This window comes from Pteropus medius, unplaced genomic scaffold (genome assembly GCF_902729225.1).
Source record: "Pteropus medius unplaced genomic scaffold, Ma_sr-lr_union100, whole genome shotgun sequence".
Taxonomy (NCBI): Eukaryota; Metazoa; Chordata; class Mammalia; order Chiroptera; family Pteropodidae; genus Pteropus; species Pteropus medius.
This window is the reverse complement of record NW_024354875.1, coordinates 4,226,986-4,244,435: the sequence shown is the minus strand read 5'-3', so window position 1 is coordinate 4,244,435 and position 17,450 is coordinate 4,226,986. Positions and strand designations below refer to the sequence as shown.

The following is a 17,450-nucleotide window of genomic DNA, read 5'->3' as shown; positions in this document are numbered from 1 at the left end:
CACTGGACCTCCCTGAGCCTCGGTTTTCTCATCTATAAAATGAGGGAGTTAAACCATTAGTGGGGCTGGCCGGTTAAGCGATGAGTGAGGCAGTGGGTGGGAGCCAGTGTTCAGGACCAATCAATTTTTAACATTCTAGAATCCAGGCTCAGGAGTGCCAGAATCCCTGTTCTTCTGGGAGAGAAGCTAGGAATCCAGTTTCCATTAGAAATCTCTCAAATTCTAGGTGTTAGCAAATTAGTCAAATCTTTACAAAACACAGTGTTCTTTTGTAAAGGCCTACAGTACACATGGCCAAACTGTATAAGTGAGAGCTAACCTTAGCCTTTAGCTATTTGTCATCTTTGTGCTGCACTAGTTAAGGACGTATTTTGCTCTAAATTGCTGCAATTTCACATTAACATTTCTCAAAACGGGGAGATAGTAGCGGTGTTGACCCCACATTCCCGATTGAGCCGGGGCGGAACTGTCTGCCCACACAGTTTGCTCTGAAGAGCCCTGAGTGAAATCTCTCTTCGCTGTAGGCATCCAGTCCCAGGCCAGTTGTTCAGACGCTTCCCCGGTGTTACAGCTGTCCCCAGGCCAAGCTCACCAACCTGAAACCCAGAGGCACTTCTCTGTTGCCAGGAGCTAGAGAGAGTGCTCCTTCTCCGAGACTGGAGAAGATGGAGTTCATGGTTTGAGATAACATGGTTTATCCTTCCTCTTTTTGCCCTAAGATTCCAAGCAGGGCAGAAATATGGCAAGCAAATCTCAGGAGATTTACGACAGCTGCATTTATGGAGGATGCTTTCTCAACTGATTTTTAAATTTAAAAACTTAAGTTAAATTAGGAAATATTTCAAGCAAACAAAAAGTAATGTAACGACACAATGTATCTATCCCTAAGATTAAGTAAGTATTAATAAGCTTTGAACTCTTTACTCTCACATCTGTCCCTTTAGGAAAAACAATATATAAATAGAGAAAATCATACGCACATGCTTTGCTCCATCTTCCAGTCCAGAAGGTTTGAATATAGCTGACCCTCGAATAACACGGGTTCGAACTGCAAGTTCACTAATTTTTTCAATAAATGCAGACGGACCTTCCTAGCTTCGTTTTGCATCCTTGGGTTTCGTATTAGCGGATTCGACCAACTGCTACCGAAAAAAGTATTTTCGCATTCCCAACTTTCCATTCGCAACCGGGAATCAAAAATACTATTTTCCACCAGTTGGTTAAATCCACCAATGCAGAGGGCTGACTGTAGAGTCAAAAGTTACACCCGGATTTGCTACTATGTAGGGTGCCCCTAACCACGCCCTCCTTCATTCAAAGGTCAGCTGTGTATCATTCCCAGTGCATGTTTTTGTGTTTATATTCTGTGTGCGCATGCACCTGCGTATCCATAAAAACATATTGTTTTGTAATCCTTCAAACGTAATAAGTGGTTTCACATTATACATACCTATTGGAGCTTGCTTGTATGATTCGGTATTCTGTTTTCAGATTTTATTCATGTTGATACTTACAGAAATGATTTCTTTATATTCATATGGATGTATTAGCTGTTGCATAGTATGCAATTATATAAATAAGCACAGTTTATTTTTCTATCCCCCCTAAACAAGGTAAGCTTGTTTCCACGTTTTCGTTTTATAGAGTTGAAATGTACATCTTTGTATGTGTGCCATTGTGAGAACCAGATTTTTAATTCCTAGCTGAAATTCAAAAAGGGTTCATAGAGAAAGCATATTTTAAGTTTTTTAGAAATTGTCAAATTGAGCTCCAAACGGGTTGTACCAACATTGCCTCAGAATACCTGCTTCTCCATATCCTCAGCCAAACCTGGTGTGCTTAGATGTTCATGGGTGTGAAATAGGTTCTTGTTTTGACTAGTGAGTTTGTGAATCTTTTCACATTTCAATTGGCCGTTTATATCTCCCTCAGAGTGACTTGCATGGACAATTCACTGACTATTTACCTACTGTACTCTTGTCTTTTTTGCTACTAAGTAATTAGCAGTTATTTATATGTTTGTATACCAAACTTTTGCCATTTAAATGTGCAGAAAATATTTTATTCCAGTCTTTGGTTTATTTTTTTCATTTAGTTATTGGTGCCTTAATATATAACATTTTTTTCCACTATAATTTCAAACTTGTTAATTTTTTTTTCTTTGATATTTTGTGTTTTGCATCTTGTCGAAGGCATCCTTTCCTTCCCTGGAATTATAAAAATGTTCTCCTACATTTTTTTAAAGTTTTACAGTTTAGCTCTTTTACATTTAGGACTCTTAATTCTGGAATTTTTTACTACTTATAGGATATGATTTTTTTCCATATAGATAAGAAATTGTCCCAATATTATTTATTAAATAGTCAATTTTTTCTCTCACTGTTTTATGGTGTTACATCTGCAATTTATATATGTTTATGTATGTTTCTTTAGGAATTTAATTTCTCACAAGGTTTTAGTTTTCTGTTTCTTTAATTTCTAAGTATTTCATATTTTTAGTGCTTCTGTAAATGGTATATTTTTAAAAAATTTAATAGTGTATTAAAGATATAGCAAAACAGTTGAATTTTGTATTTTGACTTTAACAAAGCAAGTTGAATAGTTTAAACAAATTTTAGGCTAAAAAATTTCCCCCAAAATACTGCTTTAGCTCCGTCGCAGTATTTTAATACCATTAAGTTCAAAATCTTTTTAAATTCATTTCTTTGTCCTATAGGTTATGTAGATGTTTATTTCTTACTATCTAAATATAAGGAAATTTTCTAGTTATCCTTTTTTATCGAATTGCGGTAGAGATAATATTCGGACTTCAAAATTTCTGTGTATATCAATTAGATCAAGATTTTCAATCATCTTATAAAAATTGTAATGTATGTGCACATGTGTTTTTTAAATATATCTTGCTCAGTGGATATTTAATCCAAGATTCTATAATTTTCATCAAATTTTGAATTTTTTTTTTTTTTTTGTATTTCTCCTTTCTCGCTGTCTCTACCCCTGGCATTCTCAGGGTGCATGCTGGACCCTCTCATCTTTGCCTCAAGTTCACCTTACTTCTTATATTAGATACTTTTAATATGTTGGTCAGATCCTCTTGACTTCGTTCTGCTCCTGAGCTATGGTCTTTTACTGCCCCCAGCCACCAGTGTGGCCCTAGACTTTACACAGAAGCAGCCCGATGGTTCCTCCAGGCTCTATTCCACAGCTTCCTGTTGTACCATAGAAATATAGGACATTAACACCTGTGGGGCAAATCTTTGACCAGTGAGAGAGAGGACCCTTTGGATAAATTCTCTTCTTCCCACAGAACAACTGTCCTGAAATGTGAGGGTCACACAGACTCCCCATGAAACCAGTCATCAGTTGTACCTGAGGCCAGGTTGTATCACGTTGAGCTTTTGTTCAGGTGTAGCTTCCCTCCGTGCTGCATTCTGTGAAAGTCATCATGCCTATCTTTCATTTTTTGATTCTCTCTTCTGCTGTTTGTAATTTTCAGTAGATTTTCAATCTACTGTAATTTTCAACAATAAAAGAAAACTCTGGAACCATTTGACCTGGGTTATAAGCCCAGGTCTGTTAATTGCCAGCTTTAAATTTTTGTCTATTTCTTCATCTTAACATGGAACTAAGAGACCCACCTCAGAATTCTTTTTTATAATTCTTTTTGTTTTTCAATTGCAGTTGACAGTCAATATTACTTTATATTAGTTTCAACCACCACAGAGTTTTATGAGGATTAAATGATTTAATACACATAACATACTTGACCATGCCTGTTACACAGTAACCAGTCAATAAATGTTAACGACGATTCTTTCAATTTATTAAGTTTTCATTTCAATGATTATTCTTATTTGTACAAGTCGTTTTTGGAGTCTGAATCTGTCTGGGTTTCAGGGTTCTTTTTTTGTCTTTTTTGATAGTTTTTTTTTTTTGAATTTTTATGGCTTTATTCATTTTACATATACTTATTTTATATTATCTTTCTGATTCTTTTTCTATGATTTCAAGGTCTGGGAGTCCGTCTTGTTTCTTCTGTCCATTGATTCTCACCCATGGGGAGACAATGTGAATGAGAGATTTGGGGAAAATAAACCTTCCCTGTCATCACTCAGCCTGCACCTCCCTCTCTCCATTTTGCCTCGTTGCTCACAGGTTGGAGCTGTCTTTCCCTGGGAGGGATAAAAAAGAGCAAAATCATTCCATGGCTTCCAGGGGATTTCTTCTCACTGGGATGGACTTACGTAGTAATGGGAGAGAGAGCAGAACCAAACGTGTTTCTTTCATGTTCTCAAGGTCACCCTTCTCCACTCTCCTCCCACTGCTCACTTCCTCCAAATGTACTAGACTTCTGTTTGACGAGGTGGGGGTCAAGGCCAATAACAGCAAAGCCACCAGTTTCCTTTCTCTGACCAGACAAAGAGTCTTCCTCCTTAAGTGTTCCTCTTAAGGGTTATAGTAGCTGGTTTGTTTTCAAGCGTGATCATTGAAAAAATGATGAATGACATGAAATTTATCTTAGTATTTTTCTTATAATTTTTTCCATGTTACCAGAGCACAATAATATTGCCTGGTGTTAGTTATGAGTAAGGTTAACTTTGTTGAGTATTGCAGTTGATTAAAACCCTTGAATCTGTCAGTGTACGGTGCCAAAAGAAGGCCTGCCTGGTTTGCTGATGCCCTGTGGTCTTCATCCATGTGGATCTGACCATATCCATGCTGTGGCCTTCAGCCAAAAAGCATCCGTACACCACGGAGTAAAAGATTTTCCAAGATCAGTGAAAACATGGTGTTCAGAGCCTTTCTGTTTTGTAAAGTTTCTATCTGGCTTCAGACTAAGCTTTCTAATCATAACAGACTTTCACTGTAGGTCATTTATTTCACTTCTGCTTTCGGTTTGAGAAAATAAGGAAACCAGAATTATATCAACTTCTTAACAGAACAGACATTTTTCCGTGTCAACCCTACGACTGTGGCCTTGAACATTTATTTAACTCTTCTGGGGTGTCTTCATCTCTAAAAATCTGATAAGAAAGACTCTTACTCCAAGTTCTACCTTAATCTCACAAAACATAATTGCTAGCACTTGTCTTCTCAAAGCATCTATGTCAGTCTTCGCATTCTTTCTGGGGTTCCTCATGTATCTGCCCATTAAGCCCTGGCTTCAGATACATTTTCTAGACAAGACTGAGTTAAATTATATCTGCTCTGTACTTTTCCACTTTAGATGCTTTCATAAGTTCAGGTAAATAAACGTCTATGTCCATATCATCCAATAGAAATATGTGAGCCATAAATATGAGCCACATATGTAATTTTAAATTTCCCACTAGCCACATTAAAAAAAAATAAAACAAACAGGTGAAATTAATTTTAATATAGTGTATTTATCCCAATGCCATCTTTTTATCATTTCAACATGAAATCCCTATTAAAAACATTGATAGATATTTTATAATTTTTTCATATTAAGTTTTTAAAATCCAGTGTGTATTTTGTATTTCTAGAATATCTCAGTTCGAACTAGCCACATTTCAAGTGTCTATAGCCATGTGGCCACCATCCTGGATAGTGCAGACCTATTTAAATGACATCTAGATAAGAGATGGGAATACAGTTTATGAGGTCATATCTCTAGCTACAACACATTTCATTTGATTATTTGCCATGAGAAATAAACACGTGTCGAAAGGACAAACTTTAATTAAAGACAATTAATCGACATGGATTGTGCCCAAATATCTGTGCAACTTTTTCTCCAAAAAAATTAAGATAGTTGCCCTTGATACAATGCTTAAAGCCACACAAATTACCTTTTGTACCTATTTAATGATATTGCCCATTGTCAAAATATGAGTTAGTTATATACATGAAGAATTGAAGAAACGTCACAAAAACAGCAAACAGCAAAAGAAATGGAGAAAAGGAGAAACATATTGAAAACCAACATGCCACATCTTGCCTTCCATCTTAAACTATAAAGTAGATTGTCACTGGAGTTCTGCCAGGTAACAGGTTTAGTGCCACCTTGAACAAATTACTTCCAAAAAGGTCTCTTTTTCTTATCTGAAAATGGTGGCACTCTACCTGTTGCAAATAAAGTACTCCACTCAATGCTTCGTACCAAGTAAGTACCCAGCCTTTATATTCTAGCTACAATTATTTTATTGTTACGACTAAAGGCAGGAAGGAGATGATAGGGCAGAGATGTAAGCGTGTGGCTAGGTGCTGGAGTTTCACTGATAAACCAGACAGTTTGAATTCCATGGTAGAGTAGAGAGTCGAGGAGAGAGGCAACAGGTCCGTAAACACACAAATGTGTCACTACAGATTATGGCGCCTGCTAGGAGAGAATGGGATGTGGTGATGACGAAAGGGAGGTTTTTACCTTAGCTGGAGGTGGTTGGGGAACACCTTTCTGAGGAACTAGCTCACAGGCTAAGGCCATGGATGGAGACGGCCTTGGGAAACTGGTGAACTTAGTCTAAGCCGGGGGCCTCCACACTAGGGAGAGGCAAGATAGGTTTAATTTTATGGCTCCTGAGTTGTCAAAGAATAAAACCAAGGCCAACAGAAGTTTAAAAAAAAAAAATAGAAAAAAGAAAGGCTGAGTTTAGTTGCTCACCAGGAAGGGAACGCATATGCTGACTATTTTGCTAGCGGTGGGCGGAGGATGGGAAGCTGGGAGTCCAGTGCCCAGGAGAAGTGGAGTCGGGGTGGTGGTGCTAATTAAGGTTGAAAAATGGCTCACAGGACTGTATGCGGCTGACCGTGGTATAATTTTAGTGTGGGCACTTAACAAATTAATATCTTAACAAAAAGAGCTAATGCGATGTATCTATGCTATTTAGAAGGCAGTTGCTGCATTAGTACTGATGAGTAATGCATTCACAGTGACTTGGAAATGGGCCTGTGTGTAAAGTGCTGTGATTAAAACCTTCTTTCGCTCCTGTTGATGTGTCTCTGTCATCCCCTCCTCAACGGGTTTGAATTTGCTGAATGTGGCTGTGAGGCCTGGGGCAGGAAGATGGAGCTAGGCCCAAGAGTCCCTGTCTCAGATGACAAAGTCCTGGGCCTGAAAGGGCCCTAAGCCAGGGGATGATGAAACTCAGCTAGGGACCTGCTGGAAGGTGAAGAGCCTCACTCGCAGGCCCAGCAGCACCGGCCTCCTCCCCTCTACCAACCCCACGCTGGTTGGAAGGGAGAATGTCCCATGACGCCCAACCTCAGGCCTCTCCACTGCGAATCTGTATTTTAACCAGCTCTGCAAGGCCTTTGTGGGCCCGTTATTGTCTGAGAACTGTGCCGGCCTTGAAAAGGACTCTGGAGGGTCCTTCAGTGGGATGGCACTGGAGTGTTTCAGAAGGACTGTTAACGGGTTTCCAATTTTTAAGATCTGTATGACTAATGCATGGAGAAGGCTGACTGTTCTCTTCGGGTACTCGAGCTATATAAAGGAGAAGAGACAGAACAGGAAATAAGTCTCATTGGTTTCTCCTTGGATTCTGGTGCCTTGGGAGAGTCAGAAAGAGAGAAAGGCAGGAGAATCAGTTTAGATCAACATAGCAGTTGCTCAGTCTAATCCTGTTCATTGGTTCAGTGCAATTAATTTGATAATCATTTATGTACACACTGAGGAAAGTTAAAAATTTAGTCCATAGTCCAATTTATATGTACGCACACAATGCTAATATGTGTACATAGAAATACACTCACATATTTAAAGAATAGTTGATATTCTCGACATTAATTATTGCAGTGAGATAATGGTAAAAAAAAAAAAAAAGTGTACTCTTCAGAGCTATTTAAAATGTAACCATATAGTAATCTTTTGTTTTCGACAGTAGTTTTGGGGTAAGTTAGGAATTTTCTATTTTTAATCTTTAAGATCAGTGGTTGTCAATTAGGTTGTCTCTCCAAATTGATTTCTGAGAGAAGTCATCTCAATGTTTAAAAACGAGTTCAAGTGTATTTGGAAACCTTGGAAGATTTGTCATTATGTAGACAAAACAGTCAGGGCACTGGCTTTTTTTCCCACCAGGATATTTTGTTGTTACATGAACTTCTCAAGGAAAAAGTACTGCAAGTGGAAAGTTGAAAAGGCTACAATACTTTCCCTTTGAATCAAATGACAAACTATGTCTGGAAAGACCCAAGGCAACAAGGCTAATTTCTATTTTTTGTTTAATCAGATGACAGGATAATTTTATGCTGTTTATTTATGTACGATATCGAGAAAGCTGTAGAGAATTCACATGCTGGCTTTAAAGAAAAGTTTTATGTGGTATAAAATTTGGAAAATGTTTAAAAGTACAAAAAAGAAATATAAAAATAAACACTATCCATAATCATATTATTTATAGGTGCTTACAGTTAACGTTTTGGTCTATCCCTCCCAGAATTTTTTTTTTTTTGAATTCTACTTTTTTCCACCTAACAATAGACTGGTGAAATTTTTCTGAGTTGTTGATTATTACAGATATCATGTCTAACTGTCTATAGAGTACCTCATTATAAGTTGGTACCATAACTTATTTAGTGCCCTTCTATTGAATATTGTATTTCCGATTGTTTAGAAATAACACTACAGTGGAACTCCTTGTAGATAAACATTTACTAAAATCATATTTTAAATAATTTTGCGTGTAGATACTTTCTTATTAAATGTCTGATTTTATGCATTTCTGAGTATGATGGCAAGGTAACAACATTCTTGATTTATAGATGAGGGTCTGAGCCAACGACATTATTAAGTTAGTGGAGGGAGGAAGTAGGTTTAAAACTGGGAGTTTTGGTTACCAGGGATCTTCAGTAGGGCTTTTTTCTACCAAAAACTTCTCAGGCAATCTAAAAAGCAGTGTCAGATGCCATTTTATTTATTATTTAAATAATTTGGCAATGTTTGATATAAGACTGATCTTAAAAATATTTTGGTTATCAAGAAAGAATGATTCCTGACACAATTAACCTTTTCCCAATCAAACATCAATGAAATACTTTTACTTACTATTGTTCGTTTCTGTGTCTGTTTCCACATTACTTCCTCCTACTGATCACCTTGAAGACAGGTGTCATATTTTACCCATTTTGTGATTTCAGCTGTTGGCATTACTGATTCTCAATGAACGTTTATGAAATTAGACCAACATTTTATTAAACACTTTAACTAAATTTCAACAAAGAATTAACAGGTTCTTGAATCTGTTGGCAAAAGAATAAAAAGAAAATATTATTTTTTCAGATGAAACATGGAATGCTTCATTTATTAATCCAGCTAGATGCTGGGACAAAGGTAGATAAAATCAACATAGTCCTTCCTGCCTTCATAGAGTATGCCACCAAGGGAGGGGTTTGGATAAGCACACAGACAATAACAGACAATGAAAGTATGCATGCTGTAAAGGAGCAAATATGGAAAAGCAAAATTCAAGTGCTGAGAACGAAGAATAAAGATCTTTAAAAATATAGTCTAAGGCCATGGCCCCCTGAACGTGCCGGATCTTGTCTGATCTTGGAAGCTAAACAGGGTTGGGCCTGGTTAGTACTTGGATGGGAGACCACCTAGGAAGACTAGATGCTGTAGGCATTCAAAAAAAAAAAAAAAATCTAAAACTACAGCACAGAGAACCCATAGGCTTTAGATTAAGCAAATGTGTAAAGGCAATGAAGCCAGAAAGTGGTAAGATTTCAGTGGCTTAAAAACATAGTATATCTTTAAAGTACTTAGAGATATACTATGTACTCTGGAGTGAGTGCAGAAAGCAGCATGCAGAGTTACAGCTGGCACTTTTACCTGCTTCCAGCCTCTGCCCCAGCTTGAGCCCTTGTCAGCATTTAATCTCAGGGCTGCCCGGTCCACACACATGGGCTGGGTTCTTATGTTGCCATGTTAGGCAAAAGCAGCTTCTGCAATCTCATTTGAAAAGTAGTTAAATGTAAGAACAGTGCTATATCTAAACCTCATAAGATAAGGATCCTACCAACTGGAAGCCTGCGCAGGTGCCAGTGCTCTCTAACTGCTCTAGACACAGCTGGAGAAAACCACCCGGTGGATTCATCCAGCACTGCATGTGCCTGGGGCTGTGCCCGCGGAACTGCTCAGAGTTTCTACTCATTGTGACCTGCTCCGGCCTTTGAGAGGCAGAGTGTTCAGAGCTCATGTGACTCGAACAAGCAGCATCCTCAGACCCCAGGGAGGCAGTCATGCAGGCAAGGACATCCGAGAGAGGCAGCACATGACAGCTATAAGACCCTTCACCTTGTGCCAGAAGAAAGACACTGTTCTGACAGTTTGGGGCAAGTCGCTTGAATTCCAAGACTCTCTATTTCCTCTATCCTAAGAAGTAGTCTATAAAACCTAGCCCTCCTATCTCCAGAAATAATTCAATTGAACACATTTTGTACACAGGAAAGTATTCTATCAATGCCAAGTAGCATTGAGACAGGAATGAGTTTAAATACCAGAAAAGCAATAGTTCAAATATGTTTCTTATACTCATTTAATTCTCCTGTTATTTTGTGACCTAGTATCAACTTCCTGGAATGTATTAAGGAGTTTTTTTTTTTTTTTTTTCAAAAATATTATTCAGTGCATTCTTTGCTGCTGGTATTTTCTAATAACATTATTTGGAAACATCAGCAGAAATGGCATCCTCCCTTAGCACTGTCCCATTAAAAAATGAACAGTTTTATTTACCTTACTACATCCTATGTAAATAATGATGCTAAATTTCATCCGATGATTTTCTCTCTTTTATGGTGACTTTCCAAATACCTCAACTAGAATCCCTGTTAATTATAGAGATAATCCGGGGTAACATTTAATAATAATAATAATTTATTCCTTTCTTATCTTTAAAATATATCCTTCTTGACATGTATTTAAAAGAGAAGCCACGTAACCAGCTCTGGCACACAGCCTCCCTCAAATTCCATTAATGCGTAATCGGCTGCCACAAGGTCGAAAGTGGAAATTCATTTGGCGCACATTCACCAAGAACCTTAAGTGCAACACAGAGCTAACGATGAGATGCACAGCTCATGGCCACACATAAATGCGGGGTTTACCAGTTGTTTTTCTTGTTATAGCCCTGGAGTCAGCCTAGTACTAAATAGATTTAAACTCTCGCCTCGGTCAGCCCACCGTTTCTCAGCGAACCCCCACCCCTCACCCTCAGCTATAAACCTGGAATGATGTGGGCCCAAAGACCCTCTTAGCCATCACTATAGGATGTCCCACTGGTTTTAGATCATTCCAAGCATTTGGCGAGAATGGGCCATGTCCAGTCAGTGTGCCACAGAGCAAATCCTTTCTCTCCCCACACCGCTCCACCTGCCCCATCGGCTTGTGCTTCTCTCATCCATTTGTATTACCTTTTGGGCCTAGAATCTCGTACTCTTTTTCTAGGTCTCTTGAAGGCCAATCTCGCTTAGAATATGCATTAAATTAAAACTGATTAAAATCGATCAGTTAAATTTTAATCAATTTAAATCGATTTCTTTATATCAAGTTGAGTAGTAACCCAATAAGCATTATAGTACATTAGAACTTCAGTATATTATATATAATGGCTGCGTCATAATCTCAGAAGCAAATAGAGTGCAGAAAAAAAAAATTGAAGAAAAGACCTTAAAATCCATGATTTTGTAAAGGAGGAAAATGTTAGGAATTCTGACTTCCACCTATCAATCAGGCCCATCCTGAGCCATCACACACAGGATTCAAGAACTTTTCACTGAAGCAAATTAACACGAATGCTAGGGGCTTAACATTTTCCAAAGTAAAACCGGAAGACCAAGACCAATTACACTTAACATCCACCCACCAACATCTTGTAAATGATTTACCTGGGGGTCTTTTTCAGTAAAGTTTGCCTTCAGAAAGTAGCAGTCAGAAAAGCATCACTAAAGCCAGACTTGTTTTCACATGTGAAACTGCTGTGCTTTTCCATTTGGATAAATCGTCGAATTGGTCTAAATAGAGCGGATTCTTTGTTGTTGTTATTGTAAGTTTTTCTTGGCCTAGAATCGTTCTGTTTATTCACTTTGAGGAAGGAAAGTGCTTTTCATTTCTGAAATTGGAGTGGTGGTTCCTAACTCTATAAGCAAATTAGAGACGGTCATGTTTATCAGAACCACCACAGTGAACCATGACCCGCAAGAGGCGATCTCCAATAGGGCATCTGGAGAAATACAAATGCACATAGCTGTGCATTAGAATAAAGTTAAGGGATTGCTTATTCCATTCATATTTTCTCCCTGAACTCCGAATCCATCATTTCTCATCAGTTTTAATATGAGGACCCTTTTCCCATGTAAAACTTTTTAGCAGATCCAAACTTGTTTAGGATGATAGTTAGAATATCAATCATTATCTAACTCACTCCAAGAATTAGCTAAGTAGCCCTAGCTAAGTTGTTGAGCTTTATTTTCCTTATCTGTAAAATAGGGACAATAATATGAACCTATAGGTTAATACGTATGATGATGATTGAATATGATAATGTCTATAAATGTTTAAAACTGTGCCTGACATGTTAGGAGCTCAGTTAAGTGTCCATGGTGGTGAACGGTGACATTTGGCAGTACTCAACCAAATCATCATCCGATTTTACCCGCTAAAACCCTGAGGTCAAAAGTCCGTTTACGATCTCTTGGTGCATGCTAAGAGAGCCGTTGAACTATTCATTTTTAAAAATGATATTTTAATGATTTTACAAAGTACTTTAATTTTTTAATTTCAATTTGCCAACAGGAATAAACATGAGTTAAATTAGAACTGTTTCTGATGACATTGCATTCACTGACATTGGATTTTTGAAAGATTTGACTTTGGAACATATGTGAAGTAATTTCTAAGTAAGATTCCTAAGGGTTACACATTTCCGAAGAAAGTGGAGTGGTTCTGTTTGTTTGCTTGCTTGCTTGGCCATTTTTCAAAAATTTGGAAGTATATAGGTAAACATCTCGACTTGTTCTGCTAAAAATAAGCATTTTGGGGAAAAGAGTCCAGGATAACAGTGATCAGCATAAGGACGGGGTGAATTTGAGGGAATTTCAGAGAAACTGGTGGCCCAGAAACATACGAATGTTCCAACCAGAGACCAGAGGAGGGTAATGGACGACAACAAGGGAAACACGTGTCAGAGGGTTCGTAAGAATTGTATTTGACTTCAGGCTTTAGGTCCAACCAAGTAGAAGATTGTGATTCGAACTCGATGATTATCCAACTTGGCCAGAAGGATCTAAAGTAAGAGAAGACAGTATGTCTAAGGTCAGCAGGAGGCAGATGGAAACCAAGTGACAGCAGAAAACAGTGCGGCTTCTGTCTGCTCCTTCTTCCTAACCACTCTCTTTTCCTCCTCTGGTGACAGCATGTTGATTTTACTCGAGGGAACTATCCTCCCCTCATTGCATGTCGGTCCCTTAGCCAAAGGGCTAGGCACATCACCTAGGCTGAGCCAGTCAAGTGCCCTCTCCAGGAATTTGAATCTTCAGCTGAAAGGGCAAGGATCTTATTCATCCTGACAGCACTGCCCTGAAACACTCTCCGTTAGTTTTTGTACCTTGATCCTCACAGCAGCCCTGAGGCTGATCTCTTCTGAGTCCTGTTTATTTAACTTTTCTTCAACTTCTGTGTGCTACCCCATGTCATTCCAACGAATTCCTCTTTTATCACTGAGTTAGCCTAAATAATTTCTGTTGCTTGCCACCAAAGAACCCTGGCAAGGATTCAGGAATCCAGACAACAGTCTGGCCAGCAGAACTGGTGGGTCAGCAACCTTCCACCTCAGCGAAGGAGCCTCTTATATTAACATGAGGAGGGAGTTATCCTCAGGAGCAGCAAAGCCAGGACAGCAGGTGCACATGGGTGAATTTTTGCTAGGAAACTGATCTGGCAGTTACCCAAGAGGGACTGGGGAATGTGAGAACTGAGTTACTGATTAATCACCGATTATCACAAAATTATGAGGCATTTTATGTTTTATATATGTATAGTATGAGTGCCAGCCCCAGGTAGAATCAAGGCTGGCTCAATCAGTCTATAAAAGAAATGATAACTATTGAAATAGTATCGCTTCCCAAAAAATGTAACTTGAAATAACTACTTGACTTAAATACCTGTTGAGGTGATCTTCTTTGCCAGCCTGATTTCAGCCCTTGGCCTTGGTCATCCCTGCCCCTTGAGAAGTTATAGCCCCTGTGTTTTGTACCAAGAAGAACCTGGTCAAAAGTTTTGCTTCGCTGCTTTATTTTGCTGTCTATTTCTAAATTTATTTTCATTAAATATGTCCTTTTATTTTATAAGGCCTGTGTTTTCTTCTTCACTGGTGATAATTTTTTCACTGCTCTAAATAACTCAGTTTGAGAATGTTTAAAGTTCATGCTCAGAATCAATCAAACCAAATTGAGCATGTTAAGTATATAAAAAGTCAAATTTTTTTTTTTTTTCGTTATGCATGTTTTGGAAAAATTCTTTCTAAACTTATGTACACATACTTGACCCTTACTTTGCATAGCTGCCTCATTGGACTTTTGATATTAGGTTGAATTTTTTTTTAAGTGATTTCTGTCAACCAAATTGTAAAAAAATGAAAAAATTCTGACCAAGTGCAAGTTTAGTTGATTACTGATTAAATGAAGGGTGGGTGGCTTGAAGTTGATTGCCACAAGACTCTCAGCAAACGCCCCAAGTAGTTAGTGCATGGTGCTATCAGTTAGGACACAAAGGTCACATAAAATCTCCATATGGACTGGTTAGCTTCTAGCTGTCTGTGAAAAAGGACAATTGTACAAGCTGTTCTTGCTCTTGAAGATTAGGCGGAGCAGTCATTACTACTGGAAAAGCAAATAAAATGTAGGCTTAAGGTAATGTAATTATCTTTGAAGATAAAAGGGATATGTATTTTCTGTCATTTGTTATACAGTATACCAACTTCCCCACTCCTATCACTGTATCGCTATTTTAATTTTTTAGAAATATTTGGCCCTGTTGAGAACAGAGGGTGAGGCCCTATCCCATGCATGGTTAATTGTGTTCCCTGCAGCAAAGGATGAATATCCCGTCAGCAGACAGGAAAGAAATAAAAAGAGAACTGAAATTCAGAAGAAAGCCTTAGACCAGTAGTTCTCAAACTTTAGTCTGCAAAACAGTCCTTTGTGGAGCTTATTTAAAAAATGCAGATTTCCTGGCCAGATCCTCATGGCGTGGCCTGGAAATTTGCATTTGTCACATCCCAGTTGATTCTGGAGCAAGTGGTCCTTAGAGCACTCTTGTAGAAACACTGCTCAGACTGGAACAGAGGGAACGCTCGCCTCTCTCTGGGCCTCCGCCTCCAGGGCCTGGAATGCCAGACGTGTGGGCCACTGGGAGAATTCTCAGATGTTACACAAGTCAGACTTGCCTGCAGGGAGTCTGCCCAGCCTTGGGCAGGAAGGATGCCCGCAGAATGAGAATGGACCATACATCGTAAACCAGAATGACTGGTTGAGTGCTAGTAACTCCTTCTGTTCCTAAGCCTTTAGTACAGTTTTATTTGATGTGATCTTTACTGTATATCCAATCCTCCACTCTACCTCCCTCATAGTGCCATCATGAGAATTGACTGAGATAAGGCACATTACCTAGTAAGTCGAACAATTTAGCTCTTTTGATGGCGAGATTGGTTGATGATGATTGTCCAGAAATGATGATTATGGTGACACCATTGTCTCTGCTGCCATCCTAGGAATTAAGGAGAGAATGTGATACCAGCCTCTCTCTCCCAAGGCCAGTGTTCGTGGTAGCATCAATGCTTCCGTTCTCCCAAGGCCACATAGGACAGGTGGCAGCTAACAGTGAGAGACTTCCCAAGGGGAATTTGAATTTGGCTGACCCCAAATCAAAGCTACAAAGTCCAGCCACTTCTCATGAAGAGATTCCTTCTCTATTGTCAGCCTAAGAGGATCCTGAGTTGGGTTTCATTAAGGGAGCAAGCAGGCTCTCCTATTTGTAGAATTTAATGGGATTGATATGCCATGAGGGAGAGTGAACACCATCCATTTCTGAGAGGTAATCTATGAAATGAAATGTCAGGACACAAGTGAAAGATATGAAAGGTTCCCTTTTCAATGATCTTTCATAACTCAACTTCTGAGAATCAAATTAATACTTCTCTTATAGATTCACTTTGCCACATATTTATGTGAATCATTCAGTTTGTGTTGGACAGTGTGAAATACGTCTGAATCTACGTAACAGTAAGTCATGTAATAATTATATACTATTGTGTGATCATTAAAGAAAAATGCAATTATTTTAATTAGGCACAAAAGCTAGTGAATATAAATATAATTCACTATAAACAACATCCTTGAAAGAGATCCAGACAAACACATGTTCAAAAATCAAACTATATTGTTAACTTATATCTTCAAAAGAAATTTCGAACCAATCAAGAAATAAACAGCTGTATACTTAAGTATTAACTGTCTCTTGGACACACTTAGCAGGAAAACTAAATAATACATCAAGACTGGCCATACGGAGCCAAAATGTAGAGAAAAATGAAAAAAAAAATTAGTTCTTGACAATCACAAACTTTGGTGCTTGTCAATGGGACAGAAAATTCTATCTGGAATAAGTAGTTATAGACTACTCAGACTAACCCTTCTCATTGATGCTCTCCTCACTTCTCAGGCATTTTCCAGGTATTTTCAGTACACATGGTGAAACTGCAGGTGGACAGCAATGCATTTCTTCCATCCTTGTAATCAACATGACATATTGTCTTGGTAAGGTCAGTGCACCTTACTCAGGATAAGGGAGTGACTCTGCATCTTCTTCAGGAATCCGGAACCCCAGCCACCTTTCAAGTATTGACTAACCGAGTTGCTGAATGGGTTCTTCTGCAAACTTAGAACATTGGAGGGAGGATGAGAGGGAGGATGAGGGAATGATGGTGGTCACAGTGCTCTAACTGGGGTGAAACTGGTAAATCTGGCGATGCTTTTGCACGAAAGGCCTTTGGATGGTGGAGCCATGGTAAGGGCACAGTATGGCAGCAGGAGGGAGCTGTGAAACCCAAATGAGTCTGCATGCTATTTTGGACACATATGTCTGGATGTGGCTTTTTGATGGGAACAGAGATTCTCCCAGTATCTCAAGCAATTGAGTTTTCTGTAAGTATACGCACTTAGCAATAAGAGAAACAGGAATCGAAATCTTCAGGCAGGTCCCTTGGATAATAGAAGGTATTTTATAAATGTGCAGATTTCTTGACCAAGTTACCTCATTGTCCTTCAACAGTAGAAATTATAGCAACTCAGTAGAAGTTCCCACTTCTGTCATTCCTGCCCAGCCAACCAACCACCTCACCCTCCACCCTGCGTGTGCTCCGTCTCATGGTTTCTGCTCACTTAGCTTCTACTTCCTCATGGTTTCTGCTCATTCACAGCTCCTGCCAAAGTGT

General features: G+C 38.7%; 1 protein-coding gene and 1 pseudogene across 1 annotated transcript in view; both read left to right on the top strand.

The window, feature by feature from the left end:
- Positions 1-17,450, top strand: part of COL4A3 (collagen type IV alpha 3 chain) — a 131,735-nt gene that overhangs the window by 2,411 nt on the left and 111,874 nt on the right. The gene's annotated exons all lie outside the window — the stretch shown is intronic.
- LOC120597463 (uncharacterized) lies at positions 9,468-9,586 on the top strand (annotated as a pseudogene).